Source organism: Anolis carolinensis, chromosome 3 (assembly GCF_035594765.1).
Source record: "Anolis carolinensis isolate JA03-04 chromosome 3, rAnoCar3.1.pri, whole genome shotgun sequence".
Lineage (NCBI taxonomy): Eukaryota > Metazoa > Chordata > Lepidosauria > Squamata > Dactyloidae > Anolis > Anolis carolinensis.
In genome coordinates this window covers 257,824,648-257,842,025 of record NC_085843.1, presented here as the reverse complement: position 1 = coordinate 257,842,025, position 17,378 = coordinate 257,824,648, and the positions used below count along the sequence as shown (strand labels likewise).

The following is a 17,378-nucleotide window of genomic DNA, read 5'->3' as shown; positions in this document are numbered from 1 at the left end:
GCATTGGTTAAATACAGTTTATATAATACAGTGAGTCAAGGAGTAAATGACATTTTCACGCCTAGAGTTGCCAATTGAGGGTTGTCCCAGGCCTGAGGTTTCTGGACCAAATCCTGACACCCAAGAACAGCCTCTGGCAATGTGATTAAGCATTACATATTAAGCGTCAAGCACTGGTGCTCATAGTTTGTCATCAAATACAGTGAAATGCACAGAGAAGAGCTCTGGAAATTAAGATATGGGCTTTATTAAAGGGTCTGTTCTCACATCAAAAGGGGAGATGTGATAACAAATGCTTAATCTATCCTACTTGCTTCTAGCCAGAAGATGGAAGAGGAGCAGAGTGGAAGGTGAGCCCTGGTGCGATAACTTGGAGGAGGGGAGGAAACTAAGAACAGTAGAGTCTCACTTATCCAAGCTAAACGGGCCGGCAGAAGCTTGGATAAGCGAATATCTTGGATAATAAGGAGGGATTAAGGAAAAGCCTATTAAACATCAAATTAGGTTATGATTTTACAAATTAAGCGCCAAAACATCATGTTATACAACAAATTTGACAGAAAAAGTAGTTCGATACGCAGTAATGTTATGTTGTAATTACTGTATTTACGAATTTAGCACCAAAATATCATGATATATTGAAAAAATTGACTACAAAAATGGCTTGGATTATCCAGAAGCTTGGATAAGCGAGGCTTGGATAAGTGAGACTCTACTGTAAATACAAAGGATCTCTAGAGAATCTTGGAAGCTGCAGCAACAAATCAGTTAAGCTTTGCACATTGTAGCAAAGGTCTGCTTTGATAGCTGAGCTGGAGAGTTGCATACAATCCTTTTCTCTTGCCAAGAGATTGCCTTTAAAACTGGAGGCTCAGGGCAATTCTACCCACCTCTCCTAGTTTACAAAAAATATGGAAGAGCAGAGTTCTATGCAATGTTTGCCAAAACTGATGACATTGTCATTGTGCCCTCATCATGTGGTATCATTATCTGCTATCTCAGCCTTCCTTTGACAGCCTTGTGTCCTTGAGTTGTACTAGACTAAAATTCCCATCATTTCCAACTTGACAGTAGGCTGGAGAAGTCTGTGTTATACTGTTCTGAGCAATTAAGCATTTAGCGATTTCAACCTAGTATGTCTGTGGCCGTGTCTACATGGAAAAAAAAAACGATCATGCCTTGAATCTGGTGCTAACAGACATCACAATGTGCAGAGTTTTGAGGCCTTAACCAGACTTTACTCTGCTCTAAGCAAAGTCAGGTGATACTCTGGAGTTTTCAGGAAACCTCGGAGTATCTTTAGGAACCTGTGAGATATGGGCAGCTGGATCAGGTCCATTTAGGCCTGATCCGTTGTTCATATGCACACCACCACAATCACCCTTTCCTTGAGCTGATCAGCATGGTCGTGTCTGCTGAGGCCAGAATGGTACATACACAATCAGCAAGAAAGAGAGGCTTAACTCCACTCTTTGTTGATCACATAAACACCATGTTATGACTTCAACAGAAGCAATTGTGATCACCACATTTTTGCAGCAAGCTCTGTGGCCAACAGGGAGTGGAGGCAGTGACATGGAGGACAAGGGGTGGTCCAGTATAGTCTTAGCCTGGCTGAATCTCTGGATGCCAAAATGAAGCTGCAAAGGGTTCAATCAGGTATGTGGGGCCAACATCATGATCAATTTGGGGCCAGTCTGGAGCATAATGCTTTGAACTGGCCCCAGATTAAGTAGCCATTGTAGATGACATTCATATTTCCCAATTTACAGAGGACAGTTCTTGTCTGTGGTCATGTTCCAATAAAGTTTCCATCTATTTCTATTTGATAACTATCAATAATGATTTCGGTTGCTAAGACAGCATCTTTATTACATTACTTTGATCTGGCCCCCCGGTGGTGCAGCGGGTTAAACCACTGAGCTGCTGAACTTGCTGACCGAAAGGTCAGCAGTTCAAATCTGGGGAGCAGGGGGAGCTCCCACTGTTAGTCCCAACTTCTGCCAACTTAGCAGTTGGAAAACATGCAAATGTAGGTAGATCCATAGGTATCGCTCCAGCAAGAAGGTAACGGCGCTCCATGGAGTCACACTGGCCACATGACCTTGGAGGTGTCTACAGACAACGCCGGCACTTTGGCTTAGAAATGGAGATGAGCACCAACCCCCAGAGCTGAACACAACTAGACTTAATGTCAGGGGAAAACCTTTACCTTTGACCTGTACAGCTATAACTAGCCTCCACTCCCCTTTCACAACTGAATTTAACTCTCCTTTTAACTGTTTGTTTTAAGAGTTACAACAGCTTATGGCCAAAAAAATCATTTTAAAAGATCTGCCATGCTTATTTATTTCTCTGATTTGTTTGGTAGTAATAGGCAAACTGAAGCCCCATCTCTTAGTTCAGCATTTTCATTGAAATATCTTTTAAACACTTTCCTTGAGGCTGTAATGCTTTTTCCAGCCTGCTTCGTTTTCAAAGTCAGCTCACAGAACAATTTGTAATTCAGGCAATGTAAATGAAACTTTTGTTGGGACTGGGATCAATGATTCTATTTTGGAATCTTTCCCCTGAAACACTGCAGTAACACTATGAATAAGAGGCCTGGCTGCATTCAATATATTCTGCCATCCTGTCTTTCATTACTTGTGGCACTGTCTTCAAGCACTGTATATTGTAAAACCATTGCATTCTTGGAGTACTTAAAGTATAATATTTTATACTTAGAAAAAACGTATTGCTTCCATTATTAACACATTCCTTGCTGAATGTAAAGGCTTACAACGAGGATTTGGCTACCTGATCAATCAATGGCAACTAGAGTTCCTTTTCTCAATTTGCCTACGCTGGGTTTACCCAATACATTTTCTGGCTGAAGTACAGCAGCAAATTACACCCCCTCCATATCCTAAGGCAAAGTGCTTAGTATCAAAAGCTGAACAAATTATTTTGGCACAGGAGGCAGGGGAAAAATCGAAAACCTCTCCCCTTACATCATGCAGTCATGGAGCACAAAAATAACAAAGGAAATATAAGTGACATTGCTGTTTTTGCATCAATCTGAAAGCAAGAGTTTGGAAAAATTCATTTTGAGAATACAGTTCCCAAAATGGAGGTTCTGAGAATTGTAATACAAAAAGTAACTTTTCCAAGCAGTGCCCAACATCTGATGCCTGAAACAAACTCTTCAAACTGCCCAATGATATTGCTGGCCCTGTCGTTGAGAAAATTATTGAAACTCATCTAATAATTTCCGGAGACATTACCATATTTATTGCAAATCTTGTTTCAGACTGCACCCAAAATTTGAGGAAATGTATTGTTTGGACTGTGTGCTCCCCCATAGCCTCCAACTGTCCACATTTGGCTAGGAAAGTCCCAACTAAGTCCTTTGCCATTCAATTCTTGGGCTGTTTTAAAAATGTTCCAGTTTTGCTCTCCTTTCACTTTCCTTTTTTTGTCTGTAGCCTACTATATTTGCTGAAAATATTTCAAACTGCATAATTTATTAGCATTCAGTTAACTCAGTGAGGGAGAAAATTCCCTGTAGAACAAGGCAAAAGCAAATTGCTGCAGCCTCTCCTACTTTGTGTCCTCTTACATATTAACAGTTGTTGTCATCTTGACCACATTCTGGTGTTGTTTGGCCATACATGTTTTGGTTTTAATCTGTGATGTGTTGAGAGAATGCTTTCTTTCATACCAGAAAGTATATTTTCTCCTTCAAACTCTTCATCTTCCACTGGGCCTAACTTTAAAGGACATTCCAAAATACTATATCACAATTGAATCAACTGCTAAATGTTAAATCAACACTAATAAATCCCACTGATTCAATTAGTTTCTTCAGTTGAGATCAGCAATTAGATTTAGACTGTAATATTTATATATCTCCATGACTCTCAGGCTTTCATCAAGAGCTTTTCTAACACTTGTGCCCTCGAGATGCACTGGAATAGATGGTTGAAGTCGTAATCCAGTTCATCTAAATAGCATCAAGTTGGGGGATGCTTTTTCTGGATGTTACCTGATATCCATTTACCCAGTTTTTTTCTTCATGTTTTAGAAATCTCAACTTATTCTTTTCTGCATTTCACCCAGTGTTCTAGGTAATTTGTTGATTTTTCAAAGTATCCAGCAATATGCCACATCTCTTGTTTTGTAAAGAAACAACAACCCTGTTTTACTATCTTGTATCTTCATTGCAACTCCAAACATACATACCTTCCTCTGATTTTGGAAATTAATAGGCTTGGGTAATACTTAGAGAGCTGATGCCCAATGAATTCTAAGAATCTTCAAGCTGGGCAAGGATCTACATTTACCTAATTTCCAGCAGGTTTAGATATTCTAATAGTCTGACCCAATGTAAACCAAATTCCTGCATTACTGTGAGTATAATGTGATTTTTGTCTAGTGTTAGACTTTAGGTATACAAGGTACCAAACTTAAGTGACTGGAGGCAAGAGTCCAGTTCAAAAATCCTCAGCTTCTAATTGAGAATTATCAGCACTCCCTCTAGTGGAAACCATAAAATCTAAATCTCTGTAGGTACGCACACCAACAAAAGAAAACAAATCAGCATAATTTCATCAGTTTGGTCACATCTTTCAACACCAATACGAAAACCATGACAGAATTAAGATGTGTAAATGTATATGTTTGTGTAGATACAATGATGTTTAAAGAGGCTGTAAATATACAAAGATACCGAGATACTTGTTTATGAAGCAATTGTCCTTCCAACTTTAGTGTACACCTATGAAACATGGACCATCTACAAACGTCAGTCTCGGTTTCTGGAAATATTCTATTAGTGTTGACTTCAAAAATCCTGCAAATCTCTTGGAAAGACAGACAAATGTCTGCATTCTGGAAGAAGCAAAATTCACTAACACTGAAGTGATGATTCTTCATCATCAACTTTGCTGGACTGGCCACGTTGTCCGAATGTCCAGTTATCATCTCCCAAAGCAGTTACTTTATTCTCAGCTCAAGAACAGAAGAGGGAATGTCAGTGGACATCAAAAGAGATTTAAAGATAGACTGAAAGCTAACCTAAAAATGTGATATAAACACCAAAAACTGGGAAGACCTGGCCTTTGAACATTGTAACTAGAGGCTAACTGTTACCAATGGTACTATGGCTTTTGAAGAGGCACAAATAAAAAAAGAAAGAAAGAAATGCGCCAAGAAGAAAGCACCTTAAGAAAATCCTTGTCATGCCCACCTTCCATCTGGAAATCTATGGTCTCAATCTGAAAGACCATGCGGATCCAGAATAGGTCTCCACAGTCATTTATGGATCCATCGCCAAGACTACCTCTGAAAGACAATCATATTCGGCCATGAGTGATCACCTGGGATGAGTTGTCAAGTACAAAATATCATGGGGGAAATGGACTTCCACATTTGAGCCCCATCATGTGAATCTCTCAGTGCCAAGAGAAAGCATCTTCTGGTATGACACAGTGTTACATCCTGTCAAATGATGCCTGAACTTTCTGTGGTCCTAAATGAAACACCATTTAATGGGCTGTTAAGATAAAGTTGCATCTGAGAGCCACTTTGGAATATGAAAACTCCAACTTACAGAGGAATTAACCATTCCACCATATTTAGATCGTTTTGCAATACAGTAGAGTCTCACTTATCCAACATTCGCTTATCCAACATTCTGGATTATCCAACGCATTTTTGTAGTCAATGTTTTCAATATATTATGATTTTTTGGTGCTAAATTCATAAATACAGTAATTACTACATAGCATTACTGCATATTGAACTACTTTTTCTGTCAAATTTGTTGTATAACATGATGTTTTGGTGCTTAATTTGTAAAATCATAACCTATTTTGATGTTTAATAGGCTTCTCCTTCATCTCTCCTTATTATCTAACATATTCGCTTATCCAACGTTCTGCCGGCTCGTTTATGTTGGATAAGTGAGACTCTACTGTATATGCAGTTGTTTCAGTGAGCAATTTCATGCCTTTTTCATAAAGTGGACAGTGGGTTGGCTAGTTTGACATCTACACCACTATTTAGATATCACTTTACGCTGGCAAAATTAATTGCATAGTTATGGAGGGCTATCTTTCTTCTTTGGTGTAGCACATTGGTTCTCTGGAAATGTTGAACCTCGGTTTTCAGAATGCCTGTTCACTGGCCATGCTGGTTAGAGCTCCTTACATTTTTTGAAGTCCAGAAGGTTTGGGAGGCCAAAGTTAGAGAAATGTTGCTCTACCTTGAAATCAGTAAATGGTCTTGATGTCCTAATGACCTCCTTAGTCACATCATTTTGGAGAGGAGCCCATTCTAGTCTTCCAGGTGTGTTTTCACCAAACAGGATTAACTGTGTTGAGAATAGACCCAGAAATATCGTGTTTGGTATGAACACCTCCCAACTGACAAGACTGCTTTTGAAAAGACACCTTGATTACAAGGCTATTAGTGTTGATAGGTGTTAAACTTCCTGTGAGGCAAATTGGACTTACACAGCCTTTCCTATTAGGAACAGGTTTTGCAAACAAAAGATCTGGCTTGTACTCACTTGACAGATAAATATTACATTACAGAACAAGCTTAACCTATATACATAATAAACAAAAGTTTATTATATCAAAGCATCCACATAAGTTGCACAACTGGTTTCATGGTGGGTAGTAATAGAAATGATGGGTGGGATCCACAATTAGTCATACTTAGAGACTTAGACTGATTCATTGATTTCAATTATTAACAATTGATTTCAATAATCTATTCTAAAAACCAATAGGTCCGAATCTAACTCATTGTGTTCTTTCCTCACAGCCTTCATAATACCCATCGGCTTCACATCCCAATTGTTTTCATCTAAAACTGATCAAATATCTCGAGCTTATTCACAGCCTCTCTCCTTCTGTCTAACAGTAGGGCCCATACAATTCCCATAGAATTTGATGAGATTTACTCTCACATAAAATGTGATTTTAGTTTGCAGCCCATGTCATGAAAAGAAACTAGTGAGGTTGTGTATAAAACAGAGAGCAAACTATAATGTTTAAATATGCTGGGCAAAGGAGGCATTGCCTGTTCATTTTGACATATCGTTCTCATCACAGACTTCTGTTTGTTGGAATGTATAGCTCAGTGTTGCAAATTCCTTCTTGGCTGAAAGTTGGTTCATATGATACCAGTCTTGGGAGTTACTTTTCCGCCATTCACACTGAAAAATGTAAATCAGCTGCCTGTTTCTAAAATGTATGAAATTGGGAAAGAACAGTGAAAGATTGTCTTTAAATATTGGTGCTCTATCTTAGCAATGGAGAGTTTTCCTCACATTCAAACAAATGGGTAAATAGCAACAGTTTAATCTTACATCTGTTGGTGGGGGGAATCTAAAACTCTGTGCAGATGCATTTAAGATATAATCTCTTCTGGGGCCTGCAGAAGGCAGTGGAACTGAATTTGAATTCTTCTCATTCAGTCGGCAATGAATTAACTTAGCACAGCTGCACATACATTCAAATCCAAACTGGAACGGAATAAAAACTTTAGCCAGATGTTTCTATGCAGCTAAACATTCAAGGGGGGCTGAATTATTGATTTTATGTTTTCTGAACCCATAAAGACACCTGAAGTGTATGCATAGCGACAGTTTAGAAGAGTATTATTCCAATATTCACTGGGATTATTATGACCTGCGAGTCCATGGTATCTCTTGGCCTTTACACCTATTTTATCCTATTCCATCTGGAGGAAAAGATTTGGAGATCTCAAGCAAGAACCCAAAAATCCAGGCCGTGTAACTGGAAAGTTACAAATGACAGAGCCTGGGAAATCTTTTTTGGATCACAGCTTGTAGGACTCCCCAGCCAGCATGACTAGTGGTTAAGCTGGATGATGTATCTCGGGGGCTGCAGTGCATAAAATATTACCAAACTCTGTCAAATACAGCCAGCCCTTTATATCCAGAGATTCTGTATCCACAAGTCAACCAGTCATCATTTGAAAATGTTTTTTTAAAAAACAAAAAGCAAATCCTGATTTGGCCATTTTATACAATGGACAGTACACCACTTTACTATGCCATTGTATATAATGGCACTTCAGTATCCACAAATTTTGGTATCCAGGGGGTTCCTGGAACCAAACCACAGCAGATATCAAGGGTCTACTTCACTGAGCAATCTAGCCAACTTTGGCCAAGGTCTTCTGAAGTTCTAGACCAGCAGGATGGACCAGTTCTAGTACACCCTGTCTGCTCTTGACACATACCAGGATAAATATAAGGGCCAATGTTCTAAAGCATCTTGCTGCACAACTGAAACGTGAGTTTCTGCCTTTATATCTCATCATCTTCACGGACCCACTCAAGCCTAAAACACCTCAGCCTTCTGTATAATAGGAGGAGCCCTGTCTGTCATTCATGATTAACATGGTATGAGACAACAGATAAAAAGGAACTGACATTACAATAGATGTAAAGAAAAACAAGCATATAAAGACATAAATAAATATGGACTGATTCTGTGATTAATCCACTTTTAGGATGGTTGTGAAAGAACGATTAGTGTGTTGTCAAAGGCTTTCATGGCCAGGATCACTCAGTTGCTGTGAGTTTTCCGGGCTGTATGGCCACATCAGGAAAAAATGCTTCTGAAACACGGCCATACAGCCCGGAAAACTCACAGCAACCCAGAACTATTAGTGCTTTCACAAATGAACATGGATGGATTCAAAATTGTCCTCTCATCCTCCTCTCTAAGGGGCCCCATCTCAACTACCATATAATGCAGTTTCATAATGCAGTTTAACTGCATTGAAGTGCATTATATGAGTCTACACTGACATATAATGCAGTTCAATACAACTAAACTGCATTATGAAATCACATTATATGGCAGTGTAGATGGGGTCTAATAGATGCTTTAGACATCTGGACCTTTTACATGGAGGTAGGGCCTAGAAATTAGGGGTCTAATGAAAATCAGGTTCTCTGACTTTTTGTGAAGAGACATGAACCCTAATATGGCTGGATCTACACTGCTATATAGAAGCAGTCCCCAAGTTACAAACATCTGCCTTACAAATGACTCACAGTTAAGAATGAGAGTGAGACAACTGGAAGTGAAATAAATCTAGTCCTCTGAAGGGAAATTCGCTCCTTAAAGAATTATCATGGAAAAAAGTGTCTCCATTGAAGCTTTATCACCAATCTTTGTTTTCACAACAAGCCAAATTTTTCAAAATCCAATCATCACAGGGACAGAAAATGAAGTGAAATCTTCTCAACCTCAAAACAAACACCACAAGAGTGTCAACCCTTTCCTATGCTATCCAAAGCTTATATATATAGCTGCTTTGAGTCTCCTAGTTGCTTTGAGGTTTCTTCTACGCTGCCGTATAATTCAAAATATCACAGCAGATAATCCACATTATCTGCTTTGAACTGGATTATATGAGTCTACACTGCGATATAAAACAGTTCAAAGAAAATAATCTAGATCAGGGGTCCCCAAACTAAGGCCCGGGGGCCGAATGCGGCCCTCCAATGTCATTTACCTGGCCCCCGACCTCAGTTTTATAATATAATATTTTTATATCAGTTTTAATAATATAATATATTGTATATACATATAGTATTGATAATAATATTATTTTATACAATATAATACTAATAATAATACCATATAATAAAATTAATTATATGTTATATATTACATATTATATAATACTATAGTGGTATAGTTCAATATAGTAATATATAGTTCTAATATTGTGCTATGCTAATAATATAATATATTGTATGTACATACCGCTGCTCTGAGTCCCCTTCGGGGTGAGAAGGGTGGGATAGAAATGTAGTAAATAAATGCAGTAAATAAATAATTAATTTTAGACTTAGGCTCGCCCAAAGTCTGAAATGATTTGAAGGCACACAACAACAACAATCCTAAGTAACTTGCCTATCTCATTGGTCAGAAGCAGGCCCACACTTTCCATTGAAATCCTGATAGGTTTATGTTGGCTAAAATTGTTTTCATTTTTAAATATTGTATTGTTCTTTCGTCGTTGTTGTTGTTACACTACAAATAAGACATGTGCAGTATGCATAGGAATTTGTATTTTTTTTTGCAAATGATAATTCGGCCCCTCAACAGTCTGAAGATTGTGGAACGGCCCTCTGCTTCAAAAGTTTGAGGACCCCTGATCTAGATCTTATATGGCAGTGTAGATGGGGCCTATGTTTCATTAAAAAGTACAAATGATTCATGTAATGTAGAAAACTGAATTCCCATTTGGGTTACTGTGAGTTTGGCCACGTTGTCCATGAAAGCTTTGACAACATGAATTGGAATCCTTTTAGTTTATAAATCACTAATATTTCCTGTTACTCTCAGCATCTACTGCCTGGGGTGTTTAAACGTAGGGCCAGCCTTGAGTAAGCATTGGCAATTTATTCTCTGAGTGAGAAGAAATAGGTTGGGAGCTCTGTGCATCATACTTTTCTGATGTTTTTCACTTACACTTCTCATGAATCATTCAACCAGTCTCCTATTGTTTGCAAATGAGTTGCTTCCTAGATTATCTCTCCCTGATCTTCTATTCATTCTCTGTACCTTTGGTTTTGCAATGACAGCACGTATTACTGGTAATGCCACCTGCCTTTCTTTCATTGTAATGTACACTGGGGAAGGCACCTGCAATTTGACTAAAGGCTCATTGAGAACATCTGCAGTAGATGCAGCTTACACTAAGCCAGGGATTTGGTATAGTGAACTACGGGAAAAAGATGTTGAGACTATAAAAGCCATTTACAGGACTGAATCGAATAATCTAAATGAGACACTTTACACAAAGAAAGATGGTGTGATCACTAGGGATGGGAGGTGATGGGATTCAATTTTACACTGTGTTCTCACAAATCAGTACATTTTGTCATGGTGACAAATGTTCCTTTTTCAAAGGTACTGCTTTGCTTCATTTTAAACCATTACCGGTATAGCAATTCACATTAGTTATCATAAATGTTCTTCTCTTTGTTTTATCAGTGGTCACCTATATAACTACATACTCTATCAACTGAGTTAAAGAAGGAATGATATGGGGTGTGATTAATCTTGTATGATAGGCCTGCATATGTGCCATTATCCATGTTGCTCATCATTTCCCCTGAAGGTGTCATGACGTCTGAGCTGTACAATGCCTTACGAACCTAAGGTAATCCTTTCCATTAGAATAAAAACATTGCCTCTTCCATTTCACATTTGAGTGCTTATTTTTCAAAGACTGCTAGCCTTTTGAATTTTTATGCACTACAGTCCCAAGAAATCAATAGTAAACCCCATTGCCATAAATAGGACTTACTCTCAAGTAAATGTGTATATCCTGTTTCCCCGAAAATAAGACAGTGTCTTATATTAATTTTTGCTCCCAAAGATGCACTAGGTCTTATTTTCAGGGGATGTCTTATTTTTCCACAAAGAAGAATTCACATTTATGGTTGAATTTTTTTAAAAAAATGAAAATGTATTATCTACTGTACAGTAGTGGTCATCCCAAACCAGCGTAACCAAACTGTGAATCCTTTCAAGAATTTCTATATTATATTTTATTGCTATACTGTTTTTAAATTACTGTTTTAAATTTCTGTTCGTATGTAAATTTATGTTGTTGTTGGGCTTGTCCCTGTGTAAGCTGCCCTGAGTCCCTTCCGGGAGATGGAGGTGGGATACAAGAATAAAGTTATTATTGTATTATTATTATTTCTTGTTACAACCTTTATTTCCATGTACAACAATCTATGGTGTGTAGATTTACTGATTCTGCATGCTTCCAAACAAAAACTTTACTAGGTCTTACTTTCAGGGGAGGCCTTATATTTAGCAATTCAGCAAAACCTCTACTAGGTTTTATTTTCAGAGGATGTCTTATTTTCAGGGAAACAGGGTATTATGCAGCAAGGAGGGGAAGTTCAACCACCCTGGTGAGGACTTATGTGGGGCTGTCTCTTTGTTAACTCTATTCTTGCTTTTAAAATGTTTATTGAGACACAAACTGCCATATATCTACTCAGAAGTGGAACTTTCTACTTCCTGGATTCAGAAAATATCCCTTCTGGCCTCTACCCGTACTTAAGAAAGGGAGAAACTAAAATGGATTTTAGCATGGATGTACTGATTTTGGTATCAAAGAAAACCTGATCACAATAATGAACCTCCTAGCTGAGAAGAGAGAGAAAAGCAACGACAACATGCAAGTGAGTGGGTTATGATGAAAGAAACCAGGAACTATTGGCTTCCGTGTACTCATATGAGCAAGAAAATGGAGTCAACAATGAGAACAGATTAATGAGGCTGGCTCTACATTGCCATATAAAATCCAAATTATCTGCTTTGAACAGGATTATATGGCAGTGTAGACTCATATAGTAGCCCAGGTGGCAAAGTGCGTTAAAGCACTGAGCTGGAGACCGAAAGATCCCAGGTTCAAACTCCAGCTCCAGCTCCTGCCAACCTAGCAGTTCGAAAACATGCCAATGTGAGTAGATCAATAGGTACCGCTCTGGCGGGAAGGTAACGGCGCTCCATGCAGTCATGCTGGCCACATGATCTTGGAGGTGTCTTTGGACAACGGCAGCTCTTCAGCTTAGAAATGGAGAAGAGCACCACCCTCCAGAGTCGGACACACAACTAGACTTAATGTCAAAGGGAACCCTTTACCTTTACTATACATAGCTTTACGCAGTGAAGAGGATCTTCGCCTATGGGTACTACCTTTTCTTTCTTTCTTTTTTGACAATCTTGCAATCAAATGCTTCCGCTTTGAAGGTTGAATAGGAACTGGAGATAAAACTAACTAGTTACTTGCCATTTTCAAGTCAATCAGAGTTGACAACATTACCCTCAGCCATAAAGCAACAACACAAAAGCTTCCATGTCCCTGTTGTGAGCCGCCTCGAGTCCCTTCGGGGAGATGGGGCGGGATATAAAAAGAAAGTTTATTTATTTCTGATTTATTCCATAAGCAATCATTTGAACCATACGACATTCCTTTGCCATTGTTACATCCTTGCAATTATGTAACTACTACATCCTTGTAACTATAAAAAAGTAACTAAAAGGTCAATGTTACAAACAAAAAGAATGAAATTATCTCTCATTAAGTTCAAATGTTATGGTAGAGTAGTTATACCTTCATTACTGGAAAGAAAGTTAATTACAAATAATTTAGTTATTTGTAAGTCTTTGCTCTTATCAAAATTAATAAAGATAGAGAGCAAAATTAATCTGTATAGAAATGTAAGCCCCTCTCCACATAAAAATAACAAATGTAAGCAGCAGTTGATTTTTCTAACCTTAAAACAAAACAAAGTCAAAAAACCAAAAGAACATAGCTAGGTTGACCTTGGGTCAGAACAAAGGAACATGTCCATCAATGTGTTTGATGAGCCATCAGCTGCTTTTCTCCAGTAGAGGCTTAATGAACTTTGGCATTGAAATGTATACCCAGAGCTAAAATTACACACCATTCCTTCTTGGAAAGGCTTTGAAAATCAAGTATGACAACCCTCTTTGAAATAATTTAATCTGTTTGCAGAAAGAAAAGCCATTGGATATAGATTGACATGCCATCGATTAGCTCTGTGATCACCAAACTATATAGATTTACTAAATATAAACTTCACCCAACACTATTGTCAAGTTTATTTCCTTCCTGCAAGGCAGGTGTTGCCCAGAGAGAGGCAAGTTTCCTGTTTCTCTTTGTCACCACTTTCTCATGTGGTTCTTGCAGCTGCTGGAGATTAAAAAGCAGGACAATTTGGCTTATGTGGCACAATTGTGCAGTCAATTCACTGCAGTACATCCATAGGGACTGCCTGGACAGGCAGCTTTTCTGAACCCATCTGAACATTAGGGTAGAGAGGAGGGTGTTAAGAAAGTCAGGGAAGTGAAAATGTTGATTCCTAACATGACTAGCATAGCACATCGATTGCTAACAAGAACAGCACAGTACAGCAAAGAAATAGACTGCAGTTGACATTAATATCTACCATATAATTGAATTAAGTATTTATTTCTGGGACTAGGTAGATTTAAATAGATTTTAAGCTGCATTGTTTTCCTTAAGAGAGTTGAGTATGCGCATTCATTGCTTCCCCCAAGGCTGGCTGCATTCTTATTTCTTATACAGTAGAGTCTCGCTTATCCAACATAAACGGGATGGCAGAAGGTTGGATAAGCTAAAATGTTGGATAATAAGGAGGGATTAAGGAAAAGCCTATTAACCGTCAAATTATGTTATGATTTTACAAATTAAGCACCAAAACATCATGTTTTACAACAAATTGACAGAGAAAGCAGTTCAATAAATGGTAACGTTATGTAGTAATTATTTATGAGTTTAGCACCAAAACATCGCAATGTATTGAAAACATTGATTACAAAAACATTGGATACTAACAAATTGACTACTAATAAAGACAGAACTGCATAAAATGAACTTACAGTAACAACATTGTTGGAAATTAAATGCGTAAAAACTTCAGTCCTTGCTGCCTAGAGAAACCACTGTGGATCCGGGCGGGAGGCAGACTGTGTTGGATAATTCAGATAGTTGAATAAGCGAATGTTGGATAAGTGAGACTCTACTGTACTTATTGCCATATTTGTGATAACTAGGAAGGCAGGGAGAAATCAATACATTGCAAGAATGAAACAAAACAAACCCAAGAGAGTTGAATATAAGAGAGTTGTCTTTTTTCTAGATCACTACAAGTGGAAGTCAAGCTACCCAATGTCAAAATGTGGAGCAAAAGGGTGGAGCAAAAAAAAAAATCACTCAATGAAACTGCTAGATTTTCCTGGTATTTATTTATTGTGTCAAAAGCAAATTGAGAACACAGTTATAATGTGCAGAAAAACCACTAACAAAGTTAAAAACTTGGCATTATACTAAATTTCCTTTGACCTGAAGCTGGCCACTTTGAGTGCCTTTGGTGTCGCTGTGAGAAGGTCCTCCATTGTGCATGTGGCTGGGCTCAGACTGCAGTTGTAGTAAGTGGTCTGTGGTTTGCTCTTCTCCACACTCACATGTCGTGGACTCCACTTTGTAGCCCCATTTCTTAAGGTTAGCTTTGCATTTCGTGGTACCAGAGCACAAACTGTTTACTGCCTTCCAAGTTGCCCAGTCTTCTGTGTGCCCCAGGGGGAGTTTCTCATCTGGTATCAGACACTGCTTGAGGTTCCAGGTTTTAACCTGCCACCTTTGGACTCCCGCTTGATGAGATTTTTATGTGAGCATCTCTGTAGATCTTAGGAAGCTTCTTTTTTTTTTAATGTAAGGCGTTGGTTTGCTGGCTGATATCCGAACAGAGGATGGGTTGGAGATGTCAGTGCCTTGGTCCTTTCATTGCAGGCTGCTACTTCCCAACAAATGTTAAGTGGTGCTATACTGGCTAAACAGTATAATCATTCCCCTGGTGATTCTATGGTATATTTTCCCACAGAAGTCACCATAACATCAACTTAGAAGACCTAGCAAATTCCTAGTGAGGATACATTTCTAGACAATTCTAGATCCTTCAATGTAACTCTATCATATACTGGAAGTAAGCTAATTTAAAGGTACTCAGTCATATCAGTGGTTTTAAGCAATCATGGGCTAGCCAGAAATATATTCCTTAGGAATATGTAAAGATGACATATATCTATTGATACTCATTAGCTATGAAAATTAACAAAATCTGGCTACCAGTATTAAAAAACTCAAAAATCAGAACAGTAAATAAGAAGCAACACTCTGAAAACAGAGGAGTTGCAGACATGAATCAACCAGGGGCAGCTAACGACTCTGAACAAAGGATGCCCCTAGGCAGGAAGAAGCCAGGAGATGAAGCTATTCAATGCTAATTAAGATGATTAACTACAACATTCACATTGGCCTCCAACTGACAAGACCCTGGACTTTCCACAGATATATATAAACCTTACTTGCTTAGTTTCTCCATACCTCACAACCTCTGAGGATGCCTGCCATAGATGTGGGCGAAACATCAGGAGAGAATACTTCTGGAACATGGCCATACAGCCCGGGAAACATACAACAACCCTGTGAATCATTAGCTATGTTGGATGAGAAATTCAATATATTATTTTGCTTACTTGTAGGTTCAAAGACCACACATTCTGGATGTTCCCCAGACTTGAAAAAGTTGCTGTTTTGGGCCACAGCCTCCAGAATCATAGGAATCCCCAAGGTATTGTGAGAGTTGTCATTTAACAAGTAACTTTTCCAAGATTCTGATCTTCTAATAACAGTGTGGTAACAAGGTCTATGTGTAAGTTCATGCAGATGATATATTTGTCTATAGTGAAGTGTTGATTCTGATTTGATTTTGTCCAGTTTTAAAACCTTTACCATCTACCCTTCTATTAAGAGTACCCAAAGGGGAGAACAAAATAGCTTTGAAATGAGGGTGGTGAAAGAACTTACCTTCTTCTTCGGAAGGCATGAGCAGAATTTAAATTGGACTTAAATTGTTAAGTGGCCTAACATAGGCTCTTCTTTAAAAAAAAAAGGCTTGGGTGAGGGGGCTCCCCCCACCCCCAAGCCTGATCAGTAATTAGATCTTGTCTGTCCTGTCTGGGCCACAAGCTGTTGCTGTTGCCTCTGCTTCAGCTTCCTGGGGCTTGGAATCTATATGCCTGGCTACATGGCCATGACTCATTTGGAAGGAATGAGGGTAATCTAGGCACCGTTCATCTTCCCTCTCTCTCAAATGATCCTTAATGCTTGATGGTTCGGTATTCTTTCATAAGGGCTTGGTTCTTCTTCTTTTTTTTTAATATCTGGGCATATTATTATCTGTACCACCGAGTCACTTCTACACAGCTTTCTTTTCTATGTGTCCAGTTGCTCAGTTTTCATGGTCTAAAATTTAGTTGTGCTTTGCATACTTGAAAACTTCTCCACTGGGGCTTACTGCTGAATGGGCAAGCATTATTATTATTATTATTATTATTATTATTATTATTATTATTATTGGGGCCCCTTATGGCACAGTGTGTTAAAGCGCTGAGCTGCTGAACATGCGGACCAAAAGGTCCCAGGTTCAAATCCCGGGAGCGGAATGAGCGCCCGCTGTTAGCCCCAGCTCCTGCCAACCTAGCAGTTTGAAAACATGCAAATGTGAGTAGATCAATAGGTACCGCTCCGGCGGGAAGGTAACGACACTCCATGCAGTCATGCCAGCCACATGACCTGGAGATGTCTATGGACAACGCCGGCTCTTTGGCTTAGAAATGGAGATGAGCACCAACCCCCAGAGTCAGATTTGACTAGACTTAACATCAGGGGAAACCTTTACCTTTACCATTATTATTATTATTATT

At 38.7% G+C, this 17,378-nt stretch overlaps 1 long non-coding RNA gene across 1 annotated transcript in view; it reads right to left on the bottom strand.

Moving 5' to 3' along the window:
* Positions 1-16,659, bottom strand: part of LOC134297870 (uncharacterized) — a 58,460-nt gene extending 41,801 nt beyond the window's left edge. The window contains exon 1 of the long non-coding RNA XR_010004765.1: positions 16,480-16,659. This is a non-coding gene — a long non-coding RNA (uncharacterized LOC134297870). The remainder of the gene's footprint in view (positions 1-16,479) is intronic.
* Between the last annotated feature and the right edge of the window lie 719 nt (positions 16,660-17,378).